The sequence below is a fragment of the Theropithecus gelada genome, chromosome 1 (genome assembly GCF_003255815.1).
Source record: "Theropithecus gelada isolate Dixy chromosome 1, Tgel_1.0, whole genome shotgun sequence".
Classification (NCBI taxonomy): domain Eukaryota; kingdom Metazoa; phylum Chordata; class Mammalia; order Primates; family Cercopithecidae; genus Theropithecus; species Theropithecus gelada.
In genome coordinates, this window is record NC_037668.1 from 145,335,665 (window position 1) to 145,348,424 (window position 12,760).

The following is a 12,760-nucleotide window of genomic DNA, read 5'->3' on the forward strand; positions in this document are numbered from 1 at the left end:
TATTTGTCTAGATAGTTTTATTCATGTTTTTGCATCTTTTAGCAAAGTTTTTTGCTTCTCATATAAATCTTACACTTTAATATATGTCTAAGTGTCTAGTTACTTTATTAAATTTATGCTTATGACCTGGATCTCATAAAATTTTTATTTAAAATTTATTATTTTATTGGTTTTTGTTTACATTTAGTTCTCTTTATCAAGTCTAATTTTTGAAAGTTTCTAATTTCTATTTTCATCTTTATTCATTTTTTTCATTTGTCTAAGATCTGTAGAAAAGTGATACTAAAATTTCCAAGTGGTTCTTTTAAAAATTTTTTCATTTAGTTACCTTTTTATTGCTGATTGCTGTTTTGCTGTATTGTGATTGGAGAGTATAGTCTGTATGTTTTCTGCTTCTTAAAATTTCAACAGTTTGGGGGTACAGGTGATTTTTTTGTTACATGGAGGAGTTCTTTAGTGGTGAATTCTGAGATTTTTAGTGCACCCATCACCTGAGCAGTGTACACTGTGCCCAACATGTAGTCTTTTATCCCTCACCTCCCTCCCAACCTCCCCTCCTCGAGTCCTCAAAGTTCATTATATCACTCTGTATGTCTTTTTGATGGACACTTAGGTTGGTTCCATATCTTTGTAGTTGTGAATTGTGCTGCTATAAACATGCGTATGCATATGTCTTTTTCATATGATGACTTCTTTTCCTTTGGGAGATACCCAGTAGTGGGACTGCCGTATCACATGGTGGATCTACTTTTAGTTCTTTGAGGACTCTTTTCAACTGTTTTCCATAGAGGTTGTACTAATTTACATTCCCACCAGCAGTGTAAGAGTGTCCCTTTTTCAATACATCCATGCCAACACCTATTGTTTTTTGACTTTTTAATTATGGTCATTCTTGCAGTAGTGAGGTGGTATTTCTTTGTGGTTTTAATTTGCATTTCCCTCATTATTAGTGATGTTGAGCAATTTTTATGTGTTTGTTGGCTGTTTGTATATCTTCTTTGGAGATAATGTCTATTCATGTTCTTTGCCCACTTTTTAATGAGTTTTTTTTTTTTTTCTTGCTGATTTGTTTGAGTTCCTTGTAGATTCTGGATGCTAGTCCTTTGTCAGATGCATGGTTTTTGAATATTTTCTCCCACTCTGTGGGTTTTCTGTTTACTCTGCTGATTATTTCTTTTGCTGTACAGAAGCTTTTTAGTTTAAATAGGTCCCATTTATTTATTTTTGTTTTTGTTGCATTTGCTTTTGGGGTCTTAGGAATTCTTTGCCTAAGCCAATATCCAGAAGAGTTTTTCCAATGTTATCTTCCAGGATTTTTATGGTTTCAGGTTTTAGATTTAAGTCTTTGATCTATCTTGAGTTGATTTTTTATGAGATATGGGGATCCATTGTCATTCTGTTTTGCCAAAGATCAGTTGGCAGTAAATATTTGGCTTTACTTCTGGGTTCTCTATTCTGTTCCAGTGGTCTAAGTGCCTATTTTTATATCAGTACCATGCTGTTTTGGTAACTATAGCCCTGTAGTATAATTTGAAGTCCTGTAATGTGATACCTCCAGATTTGTTCTTTTTGCTTAGTCTTGCTTTGGCTATGCGGGCTCTTTTTTTGTTCCATATGAATTTTAGAATTTTTTTTCTAGTTTTGTGAAAAAATGATGATGGTATTTTGATGGAAATCGCATTGAATCTGTAGATTGCTTTGGGCAGTATGGTCATTTTCACAATATTGATTCTTCCCATCGATGAGCATGGGATGTGTTTCCATTTGTTTGTGTCATCTGTGATTTCTTTCAGCAGCGTTTTGTAGTTTTCCTTGTAGAGATCTTCTGCCTCCTTGGTTAAGTATATTCTTAGGTGTTTTATTTTTTTGCAGCTGTTGTAAAAGTGATTGAGTTGCTGATTTGGTTCTCATCTTGGTCACTGTTGGTGTATAGCAGTGCTACTGATTTGTGTAAATTGATTTGGTAACTGTAGACTTTACTGAATTCACTTATCAGATCTAGGAGCCTTTTGGATGAATCTTTAGGATTTTTTATACGATCATATCATCGGTGAACAGCAACACTTTTACTTCCTCTTTTCCAACTTGGATGGCCTTTATTTCTTTCTCTTGTCTGATGGGTCTGGTGAGGACTTCCAGTACTATGTTGAATAGAAGTGGTAAAAGTTTCCTTGTTCTAGTTCTCAGGGGAAATGCTTTCAACTTTTCCCATTCAGTATGATGTTGGCTATGGGTTTGTCATATATGGCTTTTATTACTTTAAGGTAGTGCCTTCTGTGCCTGTATTTTCTGCATTTTGGATGTTGTGTCAAAGTTCGCTTTCTGGGCAGTAACCTAATTAATTTTTGTAAATAGACTTTGGGCATAAGAAAAAACTATTTTCTCTAGGGGACAAAGGTATTTTCTATATAGCTCTCTAGCTTTGATCTCCATAGGAGCCCCTCGTTGTATTGCTTTTTACCGTGTTATGCTGATAGAGAGTGTGAGTGGGCTTAAAACGACCAGTGACAGCATCATACCAGATTCAAAAGACTATCTCAAATAACAGATGGCACTGAAGATGATGTACTCTGGAAAACTGTTAGTTGACTCAAAAAGTAGATGGAAATGACCTCTGAGCTAGCCTGCGTGGGTCTGAATCCCGGTTCTGCCACTTGTCAGTTGTGTGACCTTGAGCGAGTTATGTAATCTCCATTTGCCTCAGAAACTTCATCTTTGAAATGGAAGTAACAGTAGTACATACCTCAGAGGGAAAGCTGTTGTGCTTAGAGCAATGCTTTGCGTGTAGTAAATACATGTGTTTATTATTATGTCTTTTTTTTCTTTTTCTTTTTCTTTTTTTGAGAGTGAGTCTTGCTCTGTCGCCCAGCCTGGAGTGCAGTGGCACGATCTCGGCTCATTGCAAGCTCCGCCTCCCAGGTTCACGCCATTCTCCTGCCTCCACCTCCTGAGTAGCTGGGATACCGGCGCCCACAACCACGCCCAGCTAATTTTTTGTATTTTTAGTGGAGACGGAGTTTCACCGTGTTAGCCAGGATGGCCTCGATCTCCTGACCTCGTGATCCGCCCGCCTCGGCCTCCCAAAGTGCTGGAGTTAAAGGAGTGAGCCACCACGCCCGGCCTATTACGTCTTTTTTTTTTTTTTTTTCCTTAAAGGCTGATGTTGAAGGTGCATGTGGAAGGGTTTTGTTTCCTGAAAAATGAAAATGAATAAAAGCAAGAGTTCTAAGTCAGTGTATTTTCTGTCATTGGGATTTTGAACAGTTTTATCTGTAAATTAATGTTATATGTGACATAATTAAATGTCACATGTAGGCATTTGATTATGTCATCTAAGTGCCTGCATTTACAATGTGTAGTATTCAGATTGCCCAAAAACTTTGTATTTTTGGATCTTCTGTTTGGAAAAATAGATGATTACCTTATATTTGAAGTCAGTTTTTCTTTACTCATTTAAAAAATAATGGTTGGTAAAGTTATTTAGCAAGGTTGGAAACAGTTTATAAAGTCAAAAAATCAGTATACAGTTTCATGTTACAAAGAAGTGTTTATAACTGCAAAAATGTTGAAAACAATACCTGATAGTAGAAGGTTGATTACATTATGCTACATTGACACAGTGGTATAATATGGAGCTGTGAAAGAATAATGGCTTATTATCTATATTAATTGCATGGAATACCTTCATTTCAGAGTATGTGGCTACTTTTTTCCCTAGTTTCCTGTTTTTTTGGTAATATCAGCCTTGTGTTGCATTTGTCTGTTGATGTCTCTGTATTCTGCACTAAATTATAAACCACTTTAGGCCAGGGAATGGTAATGTATTTGTTATATCCCCAGCATTGGTACACAAATGATTTGTAGTAGGAACTTAATAATGAACAAATGTCTACTGTGTGTTGGATTGTGTCTGAGTTGGATGTTTGTCCTTGTTTTAGGAATGCTAACTATGAAATAAAACAATGATAAATATGTTATCTACATTTTTTTCTTTACTATGGAACCAAAATATTCCATGTTATCATGTGATATTGTTAAAATTAGTATCAGACGTTCCTGTGTGTACTTTGAAGAAAAACAGTAACAACAAAATTAGGCTGGTTTAGGAAGGATTTAATTTAAATATAAGGAGATTTTTCAGGGACAGTAGTTGAATAGTAGAGTAGGTTAAGGAAGAAAATAATAGAATTGGTTTCTCTAGGACATGCAGAAGTTAGCTTTAGTTAGCAATTTTTACACACCTTTACCTACATTTCATAATGTTGTACACTTCTTCGCCTTTTTAGACATGCTTATCTTTTTCTGTTGCTTTGGATATTAAAAAAATATATATAAATATGAAGTTGTTAAAAAAACAAAATTGTAATAGACATGTACATTTTTAATGTATGTAATTTAACCCTTTAGTAAGTGACTGACTAATATGAAATTTATTTTCAAATTAGTATTTCTTGCTAACACGAAATTTCATGCTAATATGAAATTTATTTTCCTATTTTCCATTTCCCTAGAAATGGAAAAAATTAATAATTCTGATGTATAGGAATATAAGAGGCAGATTCTCTGTTCTTTAGACTTTTCTTTTTTCTTTTAGCTTTGTACTGCTGGGTGATGCTTTTCTTGCCTTGGCCAAGTAGAGCCAAGTAAAATTCGTTGGATCCCCTGAATTATTTACAAGTCACAGGTTGTAGAGGTTCTTACTTTTTATAGAAGCAAGTACATTATCTCTGTTTTTTCTCATCTCAGAAGAACGGAAATGAATTTACTTCTGTGCTAAGATCTTTTATTAGACCACGGAAACTAAATTAAATTTTCCTTTTCCTAACATTTAATGGTTTCAGTTTCTCATTTAGTATTTGAACTTGACATACTCATATTGGAAAAAGCAAATACTGTCAAATTAATTGCCCGCTTCTAGAATTCAATTTCCTTTCTAGCTTCAGGTTCTTGTTAAATGAAAAAAACATACACTCAGTTTATGAGGACAGACTGTTCAGAAGCAAATTAGGATAATGTATTTTGGGAATTAAATAGAGCTGTGGAAAGCAGAAGTTGAATTTCTTATTTAAACTTCTGTTGTTAGAATAATTCATTGATTGGAAATACCCCTAAATAAGACATCTGTAATTTTTTTGATGATTAATTAAAATGTTTTCTGTATGAAGGTTTCATTTATCAAATGAGAGACATAACAGGTTTTTCATACTAGTATAATCTAATCTCTTCAAAGAAAAAATTCTCTTCAGAAGGGAATTGTGGTTACATTTTACATTTTGAAGTCATTGGTTTTATTTATGCAGTCAAAACATTTAACTTGGTGAGGGTAAGAACAGGAGTTTATGGTTATGTTACCGATTATTCTAGATATTAATAGTTCAAATAGTCCTGTTCAGTGATAGGTATAAAAAAAAAAGTTAAAGATTGAAAAGTCAGGTTACTAATCAATGAGGATGCAGTTGCTTTTTTGTTACTATTATTTATAACTTTATCTCGCTCCTCTTTATTTCTCTTCATATCATGTAAGTTGGTTAGAGATCAGCTTATTAATCTTATTTAGAGAGAGGGTATGATTCAAGATGTGGTATAAACCAGAGTGAAAGAAAATTTCAGCAACTGAGGTGGACAAACAAAATATTTTAAGATGACAAATTTCTTGAAAGACCTAAATGAAATCTTTAATGCAATCTTTGATTTTCTGTGAATTTTAAGGAAAAAAAAATGGATAAGAATGTAAACAGAATAAATTTTAAAGGAAGTTCACCCCTTAAGAAAGGATTGAGGGAAAAAAAGATTAAAGATTTAAAACAGGCCGGGCGCGGTGGCTCAAGCCTGTAATCCCAGCACTTTGGGAGGCCGAGACGGGCGGATCACAAGGTCAGGAGATCGAGACCATCCTGGCTAACACGGTGAAACCCCGTCTCTACTAAAAAATACAAAAAAACTAGCCGGGAGTGGTGGCGGGCACCTGTAGTCCCAGCTACTCGGGAGGCTGAGGCAGGAGAATGGCGTAAACCCGGGAGGCGGAGCTTGCAGTGAGCCAAGATCCGACCACTGCACTCCAGCCTGGGTGACAGTGCAAGACTCCGTCTCGAAAAAAAAAAAAAAAATATTTAAAACAAAGTAGAAATATCTTATATTCCCAGAAATGCTATTTTATCAGTAGATTGTACAACAAATGAGCTGAGAAAGCTCAGTTAAAAACATGAATCTGAAATATTTTTCTTATTGCTGGAACGCTGTCCTGATATAATACAATTGTAACATGGCCACTTTAGGAGCAACATCTCCTAAATGTCTCCTATGGATGTGAATTGTAGCATGAAAGTAACAAGACCTGAGAAGTATTCTCATCGTCTATTTTTAGATTTCTCCAGAAAGCAATATTTGCTATTCTTGAACTGTTTTTAATGTAACCCATTTTATTCACTGTTGGCAAAAAGAATATTTGCATAGTAGACTACATTCCCAAGAATGATGTGGTGTTCTTTTTTTTTAATCTTCAAAATGGTATGGTGTTTATCTGGGAACTCGATGGCTTTTGTAATTATTTCTTCTAGCCCTACCATGAAATCAGGTTGTTGAAAGTCCCATGTAATTGAGCAAATTGGTTTTCCATTACTGATGTAGGATGTTTTGTTAGTAATGATACACATTTTGTTCTGAAATGTTGAAAAATACATTATGTGTGCACATGCGTGTGTGTGTGAAATATAAAAATCATTTAATGCATAGCAAGCCATCTACTCTGAACTAGATTTTTAGAAGATCTTCAGATTTAATCAAATTCTGCCTCTTAGACTTGAATTCAAACAAAATACTATACTATTCCTATTATTTCATGATCAAAACTAAAGCTAAGAAATGGTACTTTTTAATTATTTTTTCTCACTAATTAAAATGGAATGCAATAGAAGAAAATTATTAATATTACAATGTTACATACAAAAGTTATTTGAAGGCCAGATGCAGTGGCTCATGTCTGTAATCCCAGCACTTTGGGAGGCAGAGACGGGCAGCTCGCTTGAGCCTACAAGTTCAAGACCAACCTGGGCAACATGGTGAAACCCTGTCTCTGCAAAAAATACAAAAATTTGCTGGACATGGTGGCGCATGCCTGTAGTCCCAGCTACTTGGGAGGCTGAGGTAAGAGGATTGCTTGCGCCTGGGAGATTGAGCCTGCAGTGGGCCAGGATCACATCATTGCACTCCACCCTGGGTAATAGAGCTAGACCTTGTCCCTCCCCCAAGCCCCACAAAAAAAAGTTGTTTGAAAAAGATGATTTGGATCCTAAATATAAAATCTTTATATGTAAAGTTTATAAAACATAATCTTTTGTATTTCTTGTATTTCTTTTGAAATGCAAAAGATTTAGAAACAACCGCTGATTTGTTCGTTATATTATAAAATATTAATTTAAATACAGCTGCTTTTATGGGGGTATATGGGAAAGTATTTGAGTAAGAATGTCATTTTCAATTACTATTCATTTAGCAAATATTTATTAAGTACTTATGGTACTTTTATGTATGTGTATGTGCGTGCACATACACAGGATACACGTTCTCTGCCCTCTAAAAGCCTAATAATTGTGTAGACAGGGTGTACATTTATGTTAAATCAGATAAGTACCTCTTAACTAACAATGCAGCAAATGACTCAAAACAGTATATAATTAAGTTCTGAATAAGAAACACAGTCAAATGCTGTCGTTTCACAAGAGGGAAAGATCATTGGCGGATACAAGAAAACTTCATAAAGGATTAACCTTAGTTTGGAGAAGTTGGATTTGGAGAGGTAGAGTCACATGGGGAGCATTTAGTTAATGGGTGTAGGATAGGCAAAGGCAAAGAGTAAGAGAGAATGTTGTATTTGGATAGTGGTAATTATAACAGCTATTAAAGGTGTCTATGTGCCAAGCACTGTAAGGTGCAGTTTTTAACTCCATTTTTGCTAAAGTGGAAGCCAACACAGTAAGAAATTAAATTGCCCAAGGCCATGTAACTCTCTAGAAGGTAAAACTGGGCAACCAATCCAGTGCAACCTGACAACTCAATTAAACCTGAGATTTAATTGGTGTTCTAGACTTGAGCTGTCTGATATTGTAGCCACTAGCTACGTGTAGTTTTGAGCACTTGGAATGTGACTAGGAAAAACTGAGATGTGCTCTACATGTAAAACACACATCACCAGCCTGGGCAAAATGGCAAGACTTCATCTCTACAAAAAAAAAGAAAAAAAAAAAAAATAGCCAGGCTTGGTGACACACACCTGTAGTCCTAGCTACTTGGGAGGCCAACATGGGAGGATCAGTTGAACCTAGGAGATCGAGGCTGCAGTGAGCTGTAATTGCACCACTGCACTCCAATCTGGGTGACAGACCCCTTTTCAAAACTAAACTAAACTAAAAAAACACTCATCAGATTTTGAAGAGTGTATATGAAAAATGAATGTAAAATATCTCACCAATAATTTTACATTGATTATGCATTGAAACAATATTCTGGTTGTATTATGATCAACTATATTATTAAGGTTAATTTCACCTTTTTTTTTTTTTTTTTTTACTTTTTAATATGGCTATTAGTTAATTTAAAATTACATAGGTAGCTTGTGATATATTTCTATTAGACAGAGCTGTTCAAGATTGCATACCAGTGAATGAACAGTCCAACTGGAGTGAAAGAATAGAAGAGTGATGACAGGCAAAGGAAAACAATATTTAGGATTAAATTAGACCAGCACTTAGGTTTATCCTTGAGGTGATCCATGCATGCACCATCTGCCTCAAATTTTCAGGGTGGGGAAAGTTGTTAAAATAGAGATTTCTGGGTCCATTGCAGACCTTCTGAAACAGAATCTCTGAGAGTAGGGCCATCTCTAAAACTTTAGTCACCCCCTAAGTCATTATTTTAATTTCTTCATTGTAAAGGTTTTAAGGCCTACCTATCAAGAGGGATCTGCGAGAGAGACTATAATGCTGGTTTTATGAAGACAATTAATGTGAATGCTATTTTCTTAATTTTCTGACCAATTTTGTTGGATTGGACTACAGTAAAATGAAAGACATAGGCAGTTGATAATAGTGTCGTTTAAAGAATTGCTTTTTGGAGACTGGGTGGTTGCTACTTATTTAATAAATAGGGAAAGTAACAATTGAAAAATTGTTGCCGTATAATTTGTAGTCTAGCCTTTCACAGAAATGAGGGCCACATAGCTCTGGCTATGGGATTTGGTGATTGGTGGAATGTTTAGAATCTTTACACTGGATCTAGACTGTCCTAAAGAAGCTGGCTGTCCTGGTGTCCTTAATTCCATGGTACATTTTGTTAAACTGATTTGCCTTTTTAAGTTATACCAGAGCTTAGGGCTTTCAAATTACTCTGTCCTACAAAAGATATTGATCTATTTATTCTTCTAAGAGACAATCATGGTGAGCCATTTTTAGCCTTTTTTGGAAGTAATTGATAATAAGGCAAATCAGTCTTATTTCTTCACGATGACATAGAGTTTATGAACCTCAAGGCCTTACAGTAATATTCCATATTAACCTAAAACAGTGCATAGTTCTCAAATTTATGTTGACCATTGCTTTGGCTACCTACATTCTTGACCAATGATCAATTAAAGAATACTAATGATGTTGATTAAAGAATACCATCCTCCTTAGAAAGGTTACCAGAAGGAAGTACTGTGCCTAAACAGAATTTTTTACATGAATGGCAATTTTATTAGACATTCATCAGCTATCTTCTCAATATATACCTTTTTTTTCCCTAAAGAATGTGCTTGACCTGCTTGCATAACCTGAAGGCATAAGAAATAACTTTGGTAAAGTGCTGGGATTATAACACTTTTTAATAGCTGAAAATAGCTGTCAACTAGCTCCTTGCAAAACAGTCTCAAATGATTTTCAGTAGGACATAGGAGGCTACAAAAATTAAATCACTGTCACTGAGTAGAAATAGCCACAAGGGGCCGAGCACGGTGGCTCATGCCTGTAATCCTAGCACTTTGGGAGGCAAGGCAGGCAGATTACAAGGTCAGGAGATTGAAACCATCCTGGCCAACATGGTGAAACCCCCGTCTCTACCACAAATACAAAAATTGCTGGGTGTGGTGGCACATGTCTGTAATCCCCGCTATTTGGGAGGCTGAGGCAGGAGAATCGCTTGAACCAGGGAGTTGGAGGTTGCAGTGATCCGAGATGGCACCACTGCACTCCAGCCTGGTGATATAGTGAGACTCCGCCTCAAAATAGATAAATAAATAAATAAAAAATAAAAAGAAATAGCCACAAGGGTATTGCCTCACTGGCAAAACGTTTCCCATTTTTTAAGTTGACTATAATTTGGAATGCATTCTCTCATAGTATTATAAATAGACTTAGTCTTCTAGAGCAACCTACAAAAAATATCTTTTAACTTACCTGAATAATAGTGCTGTTTCACCTTCCTTTACCTTGACTTGGTTGGGAAAAATGCATTCCTATGATAATAGAAGATGCCCAATTAAATTCTCCTTCCTTTTTGTTGAAAGAAGCTTTCCAGTCAGGGGCATTGAGAATGGGTAAACCTTCATAAACCTAAATATCTTGTATAAAGTATTTCTCAAGGTCTTTCTTTTCTTGGAGGTTCTGAATTGTGGCATAGGGAGATATTGAATCTCTGCAGGGGTAGGAAATCCAAATTACTGCTGTCTTCTATTTGCTTATATGAGTCATTTGTGAATTGAGTCAGGTGCTTTTTATACCAATATGGAGGAGAAATAACACACTTTTAATAGTTTTATTTTATACACATTCAGCAGAGGTTATGTGCACAAACTAAGCTCCTTGAAGGTTTGTTTGCTTTTATATTTCCAGCATTTAGCACGGTGCCCAAAACATAAACGATGTCGGGTTTGTTGAATGCATGAGTGATTGCAGCCTTCCTGAAGAGTCTAAATTCTGTGTGGTCTTTTCAAGATTGTGGTAATTTGATACATACATTATTTTTATAGCAATTTAAAAATTGAATCATGAACTTTATAGTAATAAGCTCTTTTAGATACTTTGCTTTCTCATATGAGACAATACATATTCTGAAACTTTAAATGGGATAGCCTTGTTGGCTGCCTTAAACCCACAAGAAGACAATTGTTTTTGGTACAGTGGAAAAATTAGCAAAATAAAGATTTGGCTTAATTGAATTTAATTGCCAAAAGACAAACTGTAATTTTCCAAGTTTAAAAAAAATCTCTAAATCACAGTATCAAGGGAATGTGTCTATTTTAAAATAAGAACCTTCTTACTTTTGGCCTTAACTATAAACACCACTTTTCCCTAATCTTACCCTTCACGAGCCATAGTAGGAGTACATATAGTCTAATACTTACAAGCATGGGTTTTAGAACTCAGATAGACCTGAACTCAAGCTTTACTCTGCCACTTACTCCTGTGTGATTTTGGTCAAACTACTTAAACTCTCCAAGAAATCTGTTTTCCCTTTGTAAAATGGGGACAGTAAAGGATCCTGTGAAGTTTAAGTGAACTAATAATGTCTATAAAGCATTTAGATATACAGAAATGTTTAATACATGTTAGTTGTCATATACATTGCATCTTTCTGCCTCTTTCATTCATGCTGACTTTTCCCCCCAGCCTTTCTAGCTACTTTTTAAGGACTTACTCTCTCATCCAAGTTCCCATAGTGGTCCATTACTGTAGTCACCATATATTATGATTCCATGTTTGTCTGCCTTCTGCAATAGATCATGAATTCTTCAAGGGCAAGGAGTACGCTTGTATTTTTCTCAGCTCCTACTACAGGATTTGCCACATGGTGTTTAATAGAGTATTTGTTAAATTGCTAATTGACTTGTATACGGAACTCTTCTATAAATTGTGCAATGTTAATCAAATGATAGTGCTATTTTAGGACTTAATATATGCCTATTAGGAAGTAATTATTTGGCATTTAAGTACAGAAGATTAGACTGTTACTACAAAGCTAATTGAACGATGACTCTAAGTAGTAGACTATAAAAAATTCTTTAATCATCTGTATGTAATTGATTCCAGCAACCTTTAAAACCTTGTATATAAGTGAATCTATTTGCTTCCTTCCTACTGTAAGCCATCAGAATCAGTCCCATCTTTTAAATTGATTTCCTCCCAGAATTTTAAAGCTGATTACTTAAATATAATATTTGATTTAGCTAAACCTTGACCAGCATTGAGAACGTGGTATGTGTCAGGTACTGAGGGCTTTAGTATGCTATCTGGTGTAAGTCCTTACAACAACCCTACTAGATATAGGTACTCTTGTCTTCCATGCCTTTATGATTAGAAACTAAAGTTTAGATGGGTAATTTGCACCATGTCACAGAGATAGTAAGTGCTAGATCCAGGATTTGAACGAGCGTTCAATACTTTATATGTATTACCTCAAGGCCAAGCATGGTGGTCCACGCCTGTAATCCTAGCACTTTGGGGGACCAAGGTGGGCAGATCACTTGAGGTCAGGAGTTCGAGACCAGCCTGGCCAACATGGTGAAACCCTGTCTCTACAAAAAATACAAAAATTAGCCGAGTGTGGTGGCATGCACCTATAGTCCCAGCTACTCCAGAGGCTGAGGCAGGAGAATGGCTTGAACGCAGGAGGTGGAGGTTACAGTGAGCCAAGATCGTGCTACTGCACTCCAGCCTGGGCAACAGAGTGAGACTCCATCTCAAAAAAAACCACAAAAAAACAAACTTTATATTTATTGCCTCAAATTAAA

The 12,760-nt window shown here is 35.5% G+C and overlaps 1 protein-coding gene across 1 annotated transcript in view; it reads left to right on the forward strand.

The window, feature by feature from the left end:
- The window catches only part of RAB3GAP2 (RAB3 GTPase activating non-catalytic protein subunit 2), a 118,976-nt gene that overhangs the window by 21,434 nt on the left and 84,782 nt on the right, over positions 1 to 12,760 (forward strand). The gene's annotated exons all lie outside the window — the stretch shown is intronic.